We start from the raw sequence: 20,562 nt of genomic DNA, 5'->3' as shown, positions 1-20,562 counted from the left end.
GCACACAGTACTAAAGTATATTATTATGAAAATGGTTTATTTAGATGAAGCAGGGTTTTACACATGAGCTGTTTTATGCAATATATTTTTTATAGAGACCTACATTATTCGGGGGGTATAGTTTTCCTTTAAGATTATTTGTAAAAACAATTGCTATTGAAAGCAACATTTGCTTAACTCCTGGCTGTAACTTTTTAAACAATGTCACATAGTCTTAGTTCCCCAGCAGCAAAGACGGGTCTGTTAAACAGATGCCTTGTCTTAAATTGTATCAACAGTCTGAGCTATCAGGGCAGAGAATAGAAAGGGACAAACACTGTTTTCAAAAGCAATACATATATACACATAACATAAAAACCATAGAAAATGCGTTATGAATGTATATTGCAAAGTTGCTTAGAATTATGTTTTCTTTTGTTTTGGGTTGAAAGTCTCTTAAAGTCTTTATTATCAGATTTAAGATTAGGAGATCCAGATTATGGAAAGACTCCCTATCCTGAAAACCCCAGGTTCTGCACATTATGGATAATAGACCCCCATACCTACATTACCTCCCTCTTGTCTTTCTTCTGCCCCATATTTTTTCTATCACGTTCCACTTGATCTACAATCAGTTTTAGGGCTCCCATCTAACATGCTGTTCTAATGGAAAATTACACATACACACATGAAAGACTAAAGTCTGTATAGCCAATCAATGCACCACTTGTTATCTTATTATCTTGTTATTAAGAAGAATTCAGATGAGCACATGAAAAGTGTTTTACATGCAGTGATCACCATTATTCTTAATTACTGGCAATTTTTGGAAGCTTTGTCGCTTACCGGGGAGGTGATTTCATGAGGACGACAAATAGCCCTAAGGAGCTAAAGGGAAATTATAATGACCACTTAACAAGTGTGTGTACTCACATGAAGGAGAAAGCTTTTGCAAATGTATTGCTTGCTGGATGGAGGGTAATGCATCAGAGCAACCAGAGCAAAATGGCTGCTACCGGAGATGTGCACAAACATTCACTTCAAATTAAAGGATAAAACACTGGAAGCGCCAAAAAGTTGGGAAAATCTATAATTTTAAAGCCTGGGTTGGTGCATGTTTTCCATGAAAAGGGGGAGGGGTTCACCGTGCTATTTTGGATTTGATTATCCAAGTTTCAATGTTGGGGTACAGGTATAAGCTCCTCTGCATCCAACCAGCAGCCTGTCAGCAGTGTTTAGAGTAAGGTAGTTGAACTAATGATTTTTCAGAAGGGTATTTTTTTTAAGAGAACCCTCACTTAACCAACCACTATTTTTTAGAAGTTCAAAAATGACTTGTACAAGGCAAGTTGCCACTCAATTCATGTATCCTTTCACTAAAGGCAGTGGCTGCCATCTTGAATTTCCTGCTAAGCACAAGGCGGGCTTTCAGAGGCCAGTGATTATACAGTATGTGGGCTGCCCATGTGACCCACACATCATCACTGAGGTCAAATCCACTGACAGAGCACTGAAACATGCCCATTACTTCCTCAGGTAAAAACATGAACAGTCGCAGTAAACCACTATATAAATATAATGAAGGATAATCATATTGTCCACATAAACTGTAGAAAAGCACTTACATGACGCCAGCCTGGATTTTATTGCTAGCAGCATTGTTAATGTACAACAGGCTTCAGTCCCATACACTGGCTTTTGTAGCAGCAAAATAATTAAATAAAATATAGGTTATGCATAGAATTGAGACATGTCAAAAATAGCGCAGCTATTTTTAGTGCAGTTATTTAAGGAAGGCGTCTTTTATTGCTTTTATTATATTTACAGTTAAATAAGCTTTTTTTTTTCTTGCCCAACATGACACAAAGCGATCGACTCACATGTTTAAATAGCTCAAGTTTCTATTTCTAAGAGATCTGGGAGGTCCACTCATGCAGGGTGCCCTCCCCCCACAATTCAACACTGCAGCCCACTGTATAAGTGACCACGGGTGTGGATCGGTACATTAGGGGGGACGCCGGGAGATACCAAACCTTGGGCTTTGCACCATGCAGAAATCTAATTATAATTACTATCTACATGGCATTTTACTAACCATTGTACAGGTATGAGACCCGTTATCCAGAAAGCTCGGAATTACAGAAAGGCCATAGACTCCATTTTATACAAATAATCCAGATTTTTAAAAATGATTTAATTTTTCTCTGTAATAATAAAACAGTAGCTTGTACTTGATCCAAACTAAGTTATAACTAATCCTTATGGGAAGCAAAACCAGCCTATTAGGTTTATTTAATGTTTACACAATTTTCCAGCAGACAAGGTGTAAAGATCCAAATTAAGAAAAGATCAGTTATCCAGAAAACCCCAGGTCCCGGGCACTCTGGATAACAGGTCCCATACCTGTACTATATAACATGTAAGATAGAACTCCCAATAACTTGTTCTAAGAACTCTTATTAGGGGGAACAGCAATTACAAATAGTTGAAATGTTGTTAAACTAAAAGGCCCCTTATGTTTAGGGGAGAAGAGGCAATTGACCATTCCATATTTCAATGCTGAAATAAGCCTTTATGATCTTTATAAATTAATGTTTCTTTGCAGTACGGGAAGGGTGTCCCTTATCTGGAAATCCATTATACAGAAAGCTCCAAGTTATGGGAAGCAAGATTTTCATGGATCCACACACAAACTATGGGTATAAAGTAGGGATGCACCGAATCCAGGATTCGGTTCAGGATTCTGCCTTTTTCAGCAGGATTCGGATTCGGCCGAATCCTTCTGTCCGGCCGAACCAAATCCTAATTTGCATATGCAAATTAGGGGTGGAGAGGGAAATTGTGTGACTTTTTGTCACAAAAAAAGGAAGTAAAAAATGTTTTTCGATTCTCACCCCCAATTTGCATATGCAATTTAGGCTTCGGTTCGGTATTCGGCCAAATCCTTCATAAAGGATTTGGGGGTTCGGCCGATTCCAAAATAGTGGATTCGGTGCATCCCTAGTATAAAGGTGTGCACTTGATTCCGTTCTGTTCTGGAAAAAAGTACCGGCCTTCATAATAATAATTCTAATTGATTTTAACGGATTTCCTTTTTCTCTGCATTTTGAAGCGTATGCACTGCGAAATAACGTCTGATGAAGTTATGCAAAGTGCACAATTCTCCCTTTAGTAAACTTCCCCCACTGTGTTTAAGCAAAGGCAATGCTCAGTATTGTCTCTGGCCGGGTATTTTTGGCATTTTGTACAAGTAGCTGCTACTAGTAGCTCCCTGTGTCTTCAACCTAACTGGTATTAAACTATTTGCAGTCTGGAAAGTAGTAGAGTGTCAGAAATCCCCCTGCAGATTTCTTTCTGGATTCTCCAGTGACTGACCCCCTTGGAGCGGCACAGTAGCTGCAGGTCACTACACAAACCCAGATGTTTACTAGTGCTAGGTATTAAAGAAGCACAACAAGGGTTTCAAGCGGATTGTCACTGCTCTTTGTTTGCTTTGCCGGATGCCTCATAATACACTGTTTATACAAGCTGTGTGTGCTTTCACAGGAATCCCTGGTGGCACTAAAGCGACGGGAGAGGGTTAGCGGCACCTTACACTTTGGCCCATTACACAGGGCTGATAAAAATGCCAGCGTCGGTGCTCAATTCAAACCTGAGGATTTACGAGGGAGCCAGCTTTTATGGCATCACGCAGTGCTCCTGTTTAAACAGACTTATCTGAAGCTGTAATGGCTGCAGCAATATAAACTGACATGAGCACAAAATAGAGTTGCTGGATATTTACATTTACTGTATACAGGAAAGCGGCTGCCATATTTATTCCTTCAGAACCGGTACCATTACGGTCAACTGAATGGGGCAGCATGATTACTAGGTGCACCATTAAATTCATGTGGAGAATATAAAGGATGTTCTGGTATATGAGAGCAATATGGCTGCCTAAAGAATCGTACTACGGGTATGGGACCTGTATCCATAATGCTCGGGACCTGGGATTTTCTGGATAACAGATTTTTCTGTCATTTGGATCTTCATACCTACTGCTAGAAAATCATGAAAACATTAAATAACCCCAATAGGCTGGTTTTGCCTACAATAAGGATTAATTATATTTTAGTTGGGATCAAGTACAATGTACTGTTTTAGTATTACAGAGAAAAAGGAAATCATTTTTCAAAATTTGGATTATCTGAATAAAATGATGTTTATGGGAGACAGCCTTTCAATAATTTGTAACTTTCTGGATAACGGGTTTCCAGATAACGGATCGCACATCTGTACAACTAGAATTCTGGGGAAACCGCTGTATTATAGGAAAAAAAAAACATTGCACTTTGCAGTAAACACATCCCTAATTTTTTATAAAAGAAAATAAATATGATGCAAAACTTATTTACAGGTACTTTCAATTACATTTTCCCTTAGCGTTGTATTAATTCAATGATGGTGCATTATTTTCCTCGCTAAGATTTACTAAGCAATGAAAGCAATTTGAAAGGATCATTTCTCAGACATGGAAGTACCATTGTTTTAAACAGCAAGAAAATCCATATGTGTCAATAAAAAATCAATACTCGGCCAGTGTAATGTCTCTTTAAGTCAGAAGAAAACAGGCAGGGGTTGACAGATATTGTTCACGTAATTATCAGGAAAGGCCACAATCATATTAATTGCTGTTTTCTTCCAGCTGAGGAGGAACCGGTTATGGGCACTTTATCTCAGGCTGAGTCTGTTGGTCTTTGGTCACAGAGGTCACACTGAAGGTCAGGAGGAGTTGAAATCCCATTAGATGCATTGTATACAGTAGCCACAAACATGTTCCCATCAGTAGGGCTGTCAGGGATAAGAAAGCCAGGCACAAGAAATGTACAGGCCCACCCAGTCGGCACGTGCACTACTTGTCATGCAACTATATATGTTCAGTGGTGTACCTAGATGTTACTGGGACCCACAACAAATACATTTTAGGGTCCCCAACATATCCAGAGGTTGTCCTTCTTTACAAATATATGTTGAAATTGCTCATTATTTAGGGCCCCCTATACCCCTGGGCCCCCCGGCAGCCACAGGGTCTGCTTCTTCTGTAGTAATGGCACAAGTTGTGCACCCAGAGCATTTTCAGGCCAAAATGTGTTCACAATTGTGCCACTCAGGGTTACTCCAATAGGAGCTGCGTGTCAAGTCAACCCCAAAATAAAAATTTGCCTAGTAAAAGAAAACATAATTCTAAGCAACTTTCCAATATACATATATAAAACATTTTCTGTGCTTCTAACGTCATTTGTAAAAATAATTGCTATTGAAAATATAATTTCCTTAACTCCTGCTTGTTACTTTTTAAACAATGTTGCAAAAGTACTTAAACTGGTCATACACGGGCCCATAAAAGCTGCTGACAGACCAAGTGGGGCCCTCCGACGGGCTTTCCTGATGTCAGCCAGATGTCGATCAAGCAGGGTTAAAAATCCCATCGGATCGCGGCAGCATCTATTCATTGATGTGGTCCCACGATCCGACCGCCCATATTGCCTGGATTATGACCCAATTGTTGGGCCCTAGGGCCCACGATCGGATCAGCCCGATATCGCCCACTTCAATGTGGGCATATAGGGGAGAGATCCACTCATTGGGGGAAATCCACAAACGAGCAGATCTCTAAGTGTATGGTCACCTCGAGTCCCCCAGAGGCCTTATCGTACATTGTATCAACAGTCTGAGCCATCAGGAGATATAATAGAAAGGGACAAACGCTGCTTCAAAGCACAGAACCCTGTCACTTGGCAGTTTTTAGATACCAACAAAGGGGGTTCTAAACCACCAATCAGTTGTTTATGGGAAATCCTATTTATAAAGTACCAGGTCTAACCATTTCCTTTTTGAGCCTCTGGCTTTCATAAGCAGAACCTAAATAAAGGTATTAAAGGTATTTAAAGGAACAGCTTTGGCCTATTTTAGTAATAGGCCAGTTTGGCCTATTTTGATGCTGCCAGAATGTCTGGTCAAATATATGAAAAAGATTTGGCAGACCATCCAGTGATCCTATCAGATCACTGTGCCAGACAGGGCTGGACTGGAAGCCCTGGCAAAAAATTCAAAGCAGCCCCCACATAAATGTGCAACATTGACTGCCAGGCCCACCACCCACAAGTAAAAAAAAAAACAAAACATTGGTGGTCAGGGCCCTCCAATAACGCAAAAAAATAGACATTAGTGGCCAGGGTCACACATGAAAGTAAAAAAAAAAAAAAAAAAAAAAAAAACATATAAAAGTTAAAACTAAAAATGTTAATTTTTAATTTTTTAAAAAAAAAAAAAAAAAAATTTTTAAGTTTAAAAAAAAAAAATCAGTGAATACTTATCTTAAAAATTTGGCAGGTGGTCTTTTCCCCCTTAGGAGATATAGCAGTTTCTTCGTTATCTGTGGCTTCAGCACTTTTCGGCAACTTCCGCTTCAGCTACCATTTGGCTTCGGCTCTCATTCGGCTTTGGGCCCCGGACCATAAATGGAGCAGCCCCCCGGGCATTTGCCTGAAAGGCAAATGCCTGGGCCTGGTGCCAGAGGAATTAAGAGGAGCTTTTAGAAAATAAGCTGTTTTGGTTGGTAGGGTTGGAATGGGCACTGTGCATGGACTTCCCCTTACATTTACCTTCCAAGGCAGTGATCCCCAACCATTAGCCCGTGAGCAACATGTTGCACTACAACCGCTTGGATGTTGCTCTCAGGGTCCTCAAAACAGGTGCTTATTTTTGAATTCCAGGCTTGGAAGCAAGTTTTAATTGCATAAAAACTAAGTATAGTGCCAAGTAGAGCCATTTGTAGGCTGCAAGTCCACATAGGGGCTACTAAATAGCCGATCACAGCCTTTATTTGGCACCCTAAGGGTCTTTTTCATGCTTGTGTTGCTCCCCAACTCTTTTTATGTGGCTCACTGGTAAAAAAAAGTTTGGGGACCCCCTGCTCTAAGGCCTGGGGAACAGGGCACAGATGGGAGGGACGTGTATGTAGGTGCAGTGTATCCGAGAGATAGATAACTACAGTAAACTAAATTAAGATTCTTTTTCGCTGTATGAGGGCAGTGTTCTAGTTATTTGCATTGAGACAGAGAGGGGAAATGAGAAGTGAGGTTAGTAGGGCTGCATGCTGAATTCCTGTGTACAGGAGAATGTGTCTGGAATTTCAGCTAAGGGCCGAGGAGGATTGAGTGTGACGGGATTGCACGGTAGTAAATAGTAGTGAGCAGGAGACAGCTGAAAGGTCTGACATATTTGCATGGCCGGAGCAAAGGACAAGGGGCCACAGTTTTCAGAACAAAAAGAGGAGTGGTACTGGATGGAATAGTAGAGGAAGGGAATATATGCAAAAGTGAAAAAGATGCTGGTTACAAATATCCCTCATGAGCAGCTTGTGGCCCCAGGGGTTGTAGCTACAAAGAGTGCAAAGAATTGTGGCTCCTTTCTGCATGCAGCACCTCATCTATTTGGCAGTGTTGTATACTGGGCAGACACTGAGTGGGCAGCTTTTGGGTGTCCCCTGAAACACCCCTTAGCTCCGGGGTCCCCAATCTTTTTTACCCGTGAGCCACATTCAAATGTAAAAAGAGTTGGGGAGCAACACAAGCATGAAAAAGTCCCTTGGGGTGTGATTGGCTATTTGGTTGCCCCTATGTGGACTTGCAGCCTACAAGAGGCTCTACTAGTCACTATACTTAGTTTTTATGCAATTAAAATGTGCTTCCTAGCCTGGAATTTAAAAATAAGCACCTGCTTTGAGGACACTGAGAGCAACATCCAAGGGGTTGGAGAGCAACATGTTGCTCATGAGCTACTGGTTGGGGATCACTGCCTTAGCCTGTGCATTATTTAGATGTACAAAACAAAGGGACTCCGGGGGCAGACAAGAATTAAACACAGGGCTCCCTTGATTTGATAACACTGAGCCTGCCTCTAAATTTTTCCAATCGACAGCCCGCCACCTTCTATTCCCACAGGTGAATAACTACTTCTAGTACCGTCTCCTTGTGTGCTGGCCTATACAAACTCACATAAGACTCCTCGTCATTGAATACACAGTGTTTGAGAGAAATTCCATTCTGCTGCTAACACAGAGAAAATCCCCCTTTAGCACTTGCCAGGTAAAGCAGATGGCAGCGATATGGCAAACACACGCAGTGGAGCCACTTCATTCCAAATGCAAATCTGCTGTCAGCAGTGCAAGCAAACACAGCTTCTTTATTTCCCCCGACATAAAGGAAAGTGACCTGAACTCCGGCATTCCCTGTGGGAGTGACACGCCACACTGGCTTCTATTATGTACATTTTATATAGTTAGCTGGGTCCTTACAATTACTCGAATAGCGTATTCTAACTGAGGTGCCCAACATCTGACCAACAGCTGCTGCTGAAGTACAAGCCAGATGCCTGAGTGCAACTCTTCACCGGCTGCAAATGGCAAGTTCAGAAGATTTGGCCCATGTTTTGAACCAGGAGTACAAACGGCTTGTGCTACATTGTTTGAAGAGAACAGACATTTACCAAACCTCCCAACATTTGAAAAACAGAAAGAGGGACAAAAACATTTGCCGTGGGGAAAATTTTTGGACCATGCCCATTTTATGGCCACACCTTCTAAATACCACATTCTTTTTACAAAATTTGGCAGGTTATAGAAAATTTGAACACATTTCTGGAGGTTTTTAGGGTTCAGGTTTTATGTGTTTTGCTAATAAAGGTGAATTGCCCTTTAAACTGCAAGTCAAAGTTTCCCCAAGAGACCTGCTTATTGTAAAGGGATGGTTCACCCTTGAGATAACTTTTAGTATGATATAGAGAGTGATATTCTGAGACAATTGGTTTTCATTTTTTATTATTTGTATTTTTTGAGTTATTTAGCTTTTTATTCAGCAGCTCTCCAGTTCGCAGTATCAGCAATCTGGTTGCTAGGGTCCAAATACCCCTAGCAACCTTGCAATCATTTGAGTAAGAGACTGGAATATGAATAGTAGAGGCCTGAATAGAAAGATGAGTAATAAAAAGTAGCAAAAACAATACATTGGTAGCCTTACAGAGCATTTGTTTTTTAAGATGGGGTCAGTGACCCCCCTTTTGAAAGCTGGAAAGGGTCAGAAGAAAAATGCAAATAACTCAAAAACTATAAAAAAATAAATAATGAAGGCCAATTGCATAGAATTAACAATTCTATAACATACAAAAAGTTAACCTAAAGGTGAACCACCCGTTTAAATAGTTACAATTGTTTCTTTGCTTACAGTAACAATCCGGGACTGCAGGTTGAGCTGTCATAATCGGGACAGTCCCGCGAAAAATGGGACATTTGGGAGGTATGCATTTACACCTAACTTGTAAACTGCTGTTTTAAACTAATGTATATTGGAAAGTTGCATAGAATTATATTTTCTTTTATTATGCAAAAAAACTGTTTTAGGATGGAGATCTCTTTTAGAGAAGATGACGCCACCCCCAAGAAATTCACATTACCCTATGGTAAACTCATACCTCCCAACATTTTGCAAATAAAAAGAGGGACAAAAAACAAAAACTTTACCACGCCCATTTTTGTGACCACACCCCCTAATTACCATGTTCATTTTACAAAATTTGTCAGGTTATGAAAGTTTAAACATATTTCTGTGTTTTTTTTTTAGTTATTACAGTTTTGCTAATGAAGGTGAATTGCCCTTTAAGCTGTGAGTCTAACATCTCCCAAGGGACCTGTTATCTTATATTGTTACAATTACTTATTTGCTTATCTTGAAATTGTTACAAAAGTATCTTATCTGCAGCTGTGGCTGTTCTGGGCTCTCTGCCAAAAGTCAATTAAGTTAGAAACATTGTTTCTTTTTCTGGCTGTTCAGTGCAGAGAAAATCGGGACTTTCTAGTAAAAACGAGGCTGGTTGAGCTGTCAAAAGAGGGACTGTCCTTCTGAAAACGGGACAATTGGGAGTTATGTAAACTGAATCTTCTAGAGAGGAAAGTTTTTGAAATGACAGAGACAAAAGAGGCGCTGGATCCACATGAGTGAAAGAAAGAGGAAATGGTTGCACTGAGCTTTATCTCATTCATTTCCCTATACAAACGGGGATAGAACTTGCCAGACTATTCGGTTTCATTTTGTTCACTTTGCAAATCAGTTCCCTGTGTGGGCAGCTCAGAGTCTCATGCCTGATCCGAGGAAGTGTGAATGGCCGAGTACATAAGGGCAGAATGGGCGAGTACATAAGGGCAGAATGGGCGAGTACATAAGGGCAGAATGGGCGAGTACATAAGGGCAGAATGGGCGAGTACATAAGGGCAGAATGGCCGAGTACATAAGGGCAGAATGCCCTTCGGTGTCAGTTCCCTCCAATGAAAGTGTTTCCCGGAATATGCTGATGCGTCACTGGAATCTGATCAGAGACGATGAATTCAGGAAGCAATTCATTACTTCCCTTAAAATGTTTTACTGGATCTTCTATTGCCCTCTGTCACCCAATCAATGGCAAGGTAATTAGGGATAACAAAGGGTATCTCAGTTTATTGAAACTTTACAGACAGGTGCCACTGCAACATTATATACAACTGGCAGTCTGCTGTCATTTTAAATCAGTTCTGGGCAGATAGAAAAGGAAGATTTATTACACCTTGATAAAGCAGACACGGCTAGATACATGGAAAATAAAGCACTTTTAAATCAGTGAAACATGAAGGTTTATACTTACTCCTAACGTACGTTATGTTTTGGCCTTCTGTACCAGCCCAAGGCAACCACAGCCCTTTAGCAGTAAAGATCTGTGTCTCCAAAGATGCCCCAGTAGCTCCCCATCTACTTTTCTGCTGATTCACTGCATATGCTCTGTGCTGCTGTGAGTTACTGAACTTAGGGACCCACTCACAATATACAGTACACATAGAATAGAAATAAATATAAGGCTGATTAGTAATTAATACAGATAATTACTACATGGCAGCACAGAAACCAGTGCAATTAGCATCAGAATTAAATAATCAGCAAACCTGTAGCATCAGCTTATATTACAGGGGAAGCTCATTGTCTGTTGGATAATTAGTGATGACCCCTAAGCTTAGCTTCTCAACAGCCAATCAGAGCCCACTGAGCATGTGAGTGTCACAGACACTTTCCAAGATGGTGACCCCCTGTGACAAGTTTGAAGTCCTGGATCATTGCTGCTATTGACAAGCTGAAACTTTAGGCCGGTGCAATAAGTTTAGTATATAAATTATGACATTTTTAGCCATTTTCATTTTTAGGTTTAGATCTTCTTTTAATACTAGCACATGTAACAGAATTCTAGTTCACAGTCTATTTAAGTTCTGACCATACAGACAAGTTAGGACCAATGTGTAGGTAAAGGTGGCCATACACAGGCCATCAAAAGCTGCCAACAGAATAAGTATGGGCAAACCCAACAGCTTGAAAATCCTGATACATTTTCATCATTGTCTTCTGATCATTGGGCCCAATGATGCCAATGGAAAAGCCATAAAAATACCAGTGCTGGCACTGTATGAGACCCATTTATTAGAGGACGAATTTAAGTAGTTTTACAGCTTTTTGAAACCACGATTAAACGCTATTTCTCTAAAATCACGGATAAGATCCGATTTAAAAAAAGTACAAATGGAAAAAAAGGCTGAACGATGTGCTAAAAAAATACAAATTTCTCTAAAACCTCAAAAAACACTTTTTTTGAGATAATTACTAGCGGAAAAAATCTGACTTCAATAGGACCTCAACTACTTTTACTTGGAGACGTTTTGTATTAGAGTTTTTAGTGTTTTTACACTTAATAAATCTATAATTTTTAGAGAAATAAAAACAACATGAGAAAAACCACAATTAATGAAAAAAATAGAATACCCAATTTTAGTAAATCAGCCCTTGTTTGTAGCATTTGCCTTAAAACACTCCTCATTTTTCCATGCATACAGCGATCAAGACACCAAAAATACCTTGTCTGCTTTAAAGGGGTTCCTCACCTTTGAGTTAACTTTTAGTATGATATAGAGGGTGATATTCTGAGACAGTTTGCAATTGGTTTTCATTTTTTATTTTTTATGGTTTTTCAGTTATTTAGATTTTTATTCAGCAGCTTTCCCATTGGCAATTTCCATAATCTGGTTGCTAGGGTCCAAATTACCCTAGCAACCATGCGCTGATTTGATTAAGAGACTGGAATATGAATAGGAAAGGGTCTGAATAGAAAGACAAGAAATAAAAAGTATTATAACAATAATATGTAGCCTTACAGAGCATTTTTTTAGGCAGGGTCAGTGACCCCTCATTTGAAAGCTGGAAAGAGTCAGAAGAAAAAAAGCAAATAACTCAAAAACTATAAGATATAAATAATGAAGACCAATTACAAAGTTGCTAGGAACTGGATATTCTATAATATACTAAAAATTACTTCAAAGGTGAACCACCCCTAAGTATAAAGTCCATGCACACACAACCAGCACAAAGAACTAGAAGAAAAAGATATGCATGGGGGGGAGGGCTGAAGGGGGTTTCAGCTCGGGGGGCTGGAGGGCCCTGAAGCAGGGGCCCTGGTGGCCCCGGGCCCCCAGTCTGATCCTACACACATTTCTCTACCAGCATTTTACACAGGCAGAGAGAATATCAATCTGGCTAGCTACAGCCCATGTATGCAGAAGTCATAGTTCACACATGGAGGATTCTTATTTTTTGTTTTTCTTGTAATTATGCATTTTTATCACTATCATCAGTTGCTCGAGTTTAATTACTGTACAACCTTGCAGACGTCATAATGGAACCAGAACAGGATGGATAATACAAAAGTAAATATAATTGTGGCCTGGAAAACAGCAGAAAAAAACAGCTAATAATGTTTTTTAAAACCTTCAAATAGGTGCACTGAATCTACTATTTTAGGATCTGGCCAAACCCCGAATCCTTTGTGAAAGATTCAGCCAAATAACAAACTGAATCCAAACCATAATTTGCATTAACTGCATCGGGCGTGTGGTTTAAAAACCTTTGACTTCCTTGTTTGTGTGAAGAAAAGTCACGTGATTTTTTTTGGATTCGGTTCAGCCAGCGTCTTGGGGGGCTATTTATCAAAATCTAAAAATATCTCATTAATTTCTGAAATCTTCCCAGACCAAATCCGCACGGGTTATTTTCGCTTATTTATCAAAACATTTTTCCCTAAATTTTCAAAAATCAAATTTGGACTTTTCCCTAGTCTAAATTACACTAAAATAAACTCGAAATTCCAATTTAAAAATTAGAATTTTTAGTTCGACCCTTGATGAATCTGCCCCTTAGTATGATGTAGAGAGTGATATTTTGAGAAAAATTGCAGTTGGTTATCATTTTTTTATTATTTCATTTGTGGTTTTTCAGTAGCTCTCCCGTTTGCAATTGCTGTAATTTTTATCAATACATTTTCCTGAAAATGTCCTGTGTGGGGAAAAAAACAAACAAATCGTGAAAAATTCTAATTGGTCGCATTTTCCGCTTGATATTTGGCCAAAAACCATGAAATCTTTGGATTATTGCACGAAACCAAGCAAAGATAAAGATATTTTCGGGACCACTTCCATTGACTTATATACAACCTTGGCAGGTCTGAGATGCCAGATTTTCAGATTCTGACTTTTCCATCCTAGGGGTACAGTATAATGAATCCCAAAACATTCTTGGTTTTTTTTCACTAAAAATTCGGATTTTATAGTAAAAAAAACTTGATTTTTTCAAGTTTTTGGCATTCATACTTCAATAAATAACCCTCTTGCATTCGGACAAATCCGAATCCTGCTGAAAAAGGAAGAATCATGTCCAAATCCTGGATTTGGTGCATCCCTACTTTCAAAATAAATAATGAAGACCAACTGAAAAGTTACTTAGAAATGGTCCATCTATAACATACCGAAAGGTAATTTAAAGGCATTTTAATTAAATGTGACAGGTTGCACTGGTTTCTCTCTACTTACATACCTTGCATTTAATTGATTTGCTAATTTGCCATGCAGTGTGTGACTTTTATATAAATAAAACTTGGAGTTTCAAATTTGCTGTTGTTTCTGCTACATCATTTTAGTACGCTGTACATATGTGAATGTCATTTATTCAACTCTCTGCTGTAATGTCCCTACTGAATCTACAGCACAGAACTGACCTGTCAGAGTAGCAGATTCATTCCAAGGACGCCCTAAGGCAGAGATGTTAAACACCAACAGTTTTGAACTAAAAATTCCGTCATTTCCCAACAACCAAAGGCCCCCGGTAAAGTAATGCTTCGGTGTGTAGCTAATCCGTGCTTTATTTTTTTCAGCTGATAATTAAATTATGCTATTCCCCTAAGCCACATGTACTCATCTGTATTGGAACAATGTGCTGGCCGTAAAAGGTTTATTAAAGGGGAACTATAATGAAAATGAAAATTTAATATTAGCTTCATTATACTGAAATAAGAAACTTTCTAAATACAATCAATTAAAAATGCTGTACCGTTTCTGAAATAATCGAGTTATTCTTCAGTATTGCTCTCTCAGCATCTGTTTCTCTTCATTCTGTCTTCATTCAGCAGTTGGGTGTCAGATATTCATTGACAGTTAGATCCAATATATCCTATAGGGGGCTCCTTTTGCCTAGAAGATGTATTAGAGCTCACTATATTAAAATCACCAGACATCTTGTCTCTCTACATGCAGAATTTGTGCAAAAGGCAGTTATGTTGTTAGATTTTACATGTACTGGAATCAGTGATGTGAGTGAGCTCTAATACATCTGCTAGGAATGGAAGACCCCCTTTAAAGATATGTTGGATCTAACTGTCAATAAATATCTGAAACCCAACTGCTGCATGAAGACAGAATGAAGAGAAACAGATGCTGAGGGGGGGATAGTGAACATAAACTTAATTATTTCAGAAACGATTTAATTGATTGTATTTAGAAAGTTTCTTATTTCAGTATGCTGAAGTTTATATTAAATGTTCATTTTCATGACATTTCCCCTTTAACAATCTTGCCTCATATCAGAAATGCTAATTACTGTCACTGCCATACAAGTCACAAGGTTTTTCCAATAAAGCGATTTCATTTCGGCTGTATAAACTACATGGCAGGGTAAACCAGACCTCCCTCAACCCTTTAGTGTCAGCTGTTCAAGAATCCCCCTGTCAAACAGTTATAAAGCCTTCTAATACATTGCTTTATAAACAATCACTTTAGGGTTCCGGGGGGAGACTCAGTCTGACAGTTGTTAGTCAGACAACAATGTGTCGGGTGTAGTAACGAGAGGCAGATTATGGATGTGGGAGGAATTGTGCTCACCGTACTCGACTCCTGAACATGGCACCTCACCCGCTATTAAACATTCATCAATACAGTAAAACCCATTCATTCAATCATACCGAGGCTCATTATTTGGAGTCGTCGCAGCAGCATCTTCCTAGGGATTGTCAGAGGATGAATTGCTTTATGGCGTATCACTGGTTCCTAAATCGCTTATTCTAAAGATAATAACTGAATCGCTAAAATGGGAAGCCTTTCCACTTAAAGGAACAGTAAGACTGAAAAAGTTTAAGTAATAGAAATATAATGTAGTGTTGCCCTGCACTTGTAAAACTGCTTCAGAAACTCTACTATAGTTTATATAAACAAGCTGTTGTGTAGCCATGAGGGCAGCCATTCAAGCACAGGATACACAGTAGATAACAGATAAGTACTACTATAGTTTATATAAACAAGCTGATGTGTAGCATTGGGGGCAGCCATTCAAGCACAGGATACACAGTAGATAACAGATAAGTACTGCTATAGTGTATATAAACAAGCTGCTGTGTAGCCATGGGGGCAGCCTTTCAAGCACAGGATACACATTAGATAACAGATAAGTACTACTATAGTTTATATAAACAAGCTGCTGTGTAGCCACGGGGAAGCCATTCAAGCACAGGATACACAGTAAATAACAGATAAGTACTGCTATAGTGTATATAAACAAGCTGCTGTGTAGCCATGGGGGCAGCCATTCAAGCACAGGATACACATTAGATAACAGATAAGTACTACTACAGTTTATATAAACAAGCTGCTGTGTAGCCATGGGGGCAGCCATTCAAGCACAGGATACACAGATACACAGTAGATAACAGATAAGTTCTACTATAGTATATATATAAAAAAGGCGGCAGCCATTCAAGGCTGAAAAAGTAGAAAAGGCACAGGAAACACAGCAGATAACAGATAAGCTCTGTAGTATACAATGGGATTCTTCAGAACGTATCTGTTATCTACTGTGTATCCTGTGCTTGAATGGCTGCCCCATAGCTACACAGCAGCTTGTTTATATAAACTATAGTAGTGTTTCTGAAGCAAACACACCAGTTGTACCAGTACAGGGCAACAGTACATTATATTTTCATTACTTTGAAATACTCTTATTTTTTTGGTCTTACTGTTCCTTTAATCGGGCTAAACACACAAGTTCTTTTAAAGTACTGGAGCCATTAATAACTTCCTCTGTGGCTGAACTACAACTCCCTGCATACCCTAAAAGCCTAACGTTACAGTGTAGCAAAATATGGAAAAGAACAGGTTGAAGAATCCCTTCTAAATTTTAAAATATTGTTTTGCCAGTCACTGCTATGTGATCACGCATTCATTCCTCAGGTCAGTTCTCCTTATTAACACAACACTGGATTCAAATGACTAATATGTGGTAACTAAAACAGTGAAGGCAAAATATAAGTGTTCCTATGGGTATAGCATTGTATCTCCATAGTGGTATCAAGTATGTGGAGCTGAACTTTAATACAATCTATATAACACAGTAAGAGCTGGCAAGTTAGTAAAGCAAAAAAAAAAGACACCGATGATGTATCGTAGTGTAATCACCAAAATGAGAGAGCTAATAAAAGAATCAAGTCAAACTCTGTCCCATGGAGCTTACAGTCAGATCTTCTATAAACTGTAATCATTAACTGGCGCAACACAGTATCCCACAAATAGAATGCCAGGGGGTGGCAAGTCACAGTACGCCAAACGTTCCTACTCCATGAACAGGCACCCGGTTAATTATCATGATCCTAATGATCATTACATCATGATGCTAATGATGATGATAATTACATTGTGTTTGTTTTCTGGCTCTGCTACAATTTGGGGAACAGTGGGACCCCTCTCTAGGAAGTGTAGGAGGGGGGCAGATGTGGACACGTCCCCAAGCCTATTCAGGAGCTCCTGAGAATTTGATGTAAAATGTAAACATTATCTGCAGATATAATAAATAACCGGCTAACTACACTTCAGAGAGTTACAAATCCCAGCATCCACTAGTTGGAAGATACCAGGGGGCAGATTCACTAACCGGTGAAAAGTCGCCAGCGACCACTTCATACGGAGTTTTGCGTGGGCGCTGGCAACTTTTGGCCAAAGTTACTTCGGCAATGTGAGCAATTCAAAGCGAAGATGCGCTAGCGTTCATTTCTGCCTAGCACGACTTTACTGGAGGTCTTGCGCTCAGGTTAATTTGCATACAGCGGGAAATTTAAAGTTGAATGAACGTCTTTATGTTATATGTTGCAGCAAATACATTACATTTCCACTGTTAATTAAACATGTCCAGGGAACCTTAAAGGGATCCTGTCATCGGAAAACATGTTTTTTTCAAAACGCATCAGTTAATAGTGCTGCGCCAGCAGAATTTAGCACTGAAATCCATTTCTCAAAAGAGCAAACAGATTTTTTTATATTCAATTTTGAAATCTGACATGGGGCTAGATATTTTGTCATTTTCCCAGCTGCCCCTAGTCATGTGACTTGTGCCTGCACTTCAGGAGAGAAATGCTTTCTGGCAGGCTGCTGTTTTTCCTTCTCAATGTAACTGAATGTGTCTCAGTGGTACAGGAGTTTTTACTATTGAGTTGATCTACCAGGCAGCTGTTATCTTGTGTTAGGGAGCTGTTATCTGGTTACCTTCCCATTGTTCTTTTGTTTGGCTGCTGGGGGGGGGAAGGGAGGGGGTGATATCACTCCAACTTGCAGTACAGCAGTAAAGAGTGATTGAAGTTTATCAGAGCACAAGTCACATGACTTGGAGCAGCTGGGAAACTGACAATATGTCTAGCCCCATGTCAGATTTCAAAATTGAATATAAAAAAATCTGTTTGCTCTTTTGCGAAATGGATTTTAGCGCTAAATTCTGCTGGAGCAGCACTATTAACCGATTTATTTTGAAAAAAATGTTTTTTCCCATGACAGTATCCCTTTAATAAAGACAATAGTGTTGTTATAATGCCCTACACATGTGCCCACTATAAAGTTAATATTCCATATTTTAGAAAATGTATTGGGGGAACCCGGTTACCCAAAAAAAATTTTTAAGACTTTTGCAGGCTATCACTCTGAAAAAAGTAAAAGACGCCAGCGTTTTTTATACTTTGATGCTTTTTCCACTCACAGAATATGATGTAAGTAACAGAAGATTGAGGAAGATCTATGCACTCCAATGCACTTTGTCTGGTCTGAGCTGGCGAAGGCAATTCTGGCGAAAGAGGTAACGTTCAGTAAAATCCGCATTTTAGTGAATTTGCGGAGTAAAGTCCATTCACCAGAGCAAATTGTCGCCTGGTGATAGAGTGCGAATGAGCGCTAGCACATGTCTCTTTCGCTAGAGAATTGCCGCCTGTCGCCAGCGTTTGCCACTTCGCTCTTTAGTAAATCTGCCCCCAGGTCTAGCTGAAGTAGGGTTGCCACCTTTACCTAAAACTGAACTAAGGAGGCGGGGCAGATAGCATTGGGGGTGGGGCAGTGATGTTGGGGTGGACTTGATGACATCAGAGGAAAGCACAATGATGTCAGTGGAGTTATGACACGGGGCAATGTTAATGCATCACGTAGAAGCAAATCGTTTGATTTCTGTTCAGTTTTCCGAATGTTTTAATCTGGACAAAGTTTTCGAAAAGCCGAGATATCCAGTTCAAAAGCACAGGGGTGGCCGCCCTATCTCTATTTCTATTCTGCCTGATGAGTAAGCCAGATTTTTGTTCGGGTTTCACAAGGCTGAAAACCGAACAGAAAGCGGAGACCAGAACAGGCCTCAGAAAAACAGGACTGTTCGGGTCAAAGCCGGTGGCAGCCCTAAACTGAAGTGTTATTTTTATAGGAGAAAATAAAACAAACTCCTCATTGGCTGAGCAGCTCCCACATTCATTATCACTATTAATTAGTATCCAGCTCCAGGGAATCCCCTTCCCTCCTGCAAATGGTATTGCCCTCACATCCCCCATGTGCAGTCATATGGATTCTCTAGGAACCCCACCAGACACCCCTTCATTAAATCACTTTTGGTGGAGCCCAGGGGGGGGTAACTATAAATTCCAATGGGGCTCAGGACACGTTTGTCACCTGGATAAGAACAGACTGCAGAATTGTCTCCTATTCCAATGGGAACTATTAGTTCCAGTAGGAGGGAGGCTGAGAGTTGTAGTTCCCCTACAGGAGCAGTTCATGTTATTGACAGGAGCAAGGCCGTTTCCTGGAAGGCAAATCTGAGAGGAGCTAGTGAGGCAGGGCCCGGGGAGTAGCACAGAAGTCGCGCACTTCCCCAGAGTCACATGGCAGCACGTTGTTACCTACATGTTAGTACAGACACAGGTGTTAGAGCCCCGAGCAGGTGACAGCAGCAATGGACATAGTGTAGGCGCGGGGCATCCTGGGAAGGCGCGGAATTGGCGCGGGGGTGGGTGTCACCTGGACAAACAGAGCGACAGAAGCACAGCGGCCGCACAGACTCACACCCTCTATACACAACATGCCGCCCTGCACGAAGCACCTCGGCACCCACGGGCTATTTGTGTGCAAGGTGGTCCCCCTTCCTTCCCCCATGCCCACCCTGTGCCCAGCGGCAGCACAAACAGACGCAAAGGGGTGTCTCTTACCTGACACATCCCAGGGGCAGCCAGCAGGCGCCATCTTTCCGGGTATCCAGGGGGTCCCTAATGCCCGGGCTCAATTTGCATCAAGGGAAAACAGAGCAGAGAGGGAGGAGGAGAGCAGCAGCCATCTGTAGGGAGGGGGAGGAGCGTGTGAGAGAGAGACAGCAGCGAGAGGGGAGGGGCTAGGAGACACATAGGGGAGGGCGGTGCGTGCACAGGGGAGGGGCAAGAGACTCGAGTCCAGTGACACACTGAGGAGTGAGACAGTATCAGAGAGCGCTCCCAACTCAAGGGGATCATGAGAGAGTCTCACACAGCGAAGGGGTCTGACAGACATTCACCGACATCTGACTGTTTCTCTGGGAAGTAATGGGGGACATGTAGAGTTTCAGCACTAGGAGAGGAAACTTGGGGGAGTCAGAAATCCTATGGGGTAATGGAGAGGACAATTCCCCAAATACCTGTGTGTCATGTTCTTACTGAAGGACCGCCATCAGAAATCGCAGGGCCCCATACAACAACATTTCCTGGGCCCCCTGGGCTGCGCCCACCTACAGGTCAGCCCTCCCCACAGTAAAAAAAACAAAAAAAATATTGGTGGCTAGGGTTCCCACATGTTAATAAAAAATAAAAAGATATTGGTGGTCAGGGCCCCCCATT

The 20,562-nt window shown here is 40.6% G+C and overlaps 1 protein-coding gene across 1 annotated transcript in view; it reads right to left on the bottom strand.

Moving 5' to 3' along the window:
- Nucleotides 1-20,068, bottom strand: part of LOC108700317 (bromo adjacent homology domain-containing 1 protein) — a 110,770-nt gene extending 90,702 nt beyond the window's left edge. Inside the window, exon 1 of the mRNA XM_041575413.1 lies at nt 19,906-20,068. The gene's annotated coding sequence lies outside the window, so the exon portion shown is untranslated. The remainder of the gene's footprint in view (nt 1-19,905) is intronic.
- Nucleotides 20,069-20,562: the final 494 nt, after the last annotated feature.

Source organism: Xenopus laevis, chromosome 8S, assembly GCF_017654675.1.
Source record: "Xenopus laevis strain J_2021 chromosome 8S, Xenopus_laevis_v10.1, whole genome shotgun sequence".
In the NCBI taxonomy this organism is placed as follows: Eukaryota; Metazoa; Chordata; class Amphibia; order Anura; family Pipidae; genus Xenopus; species Xenopus laevis.
Note: the sequence above shows the minus strand (reverse complement) of the source record. Positions and strands in the feature narration are given on the sequence as shown.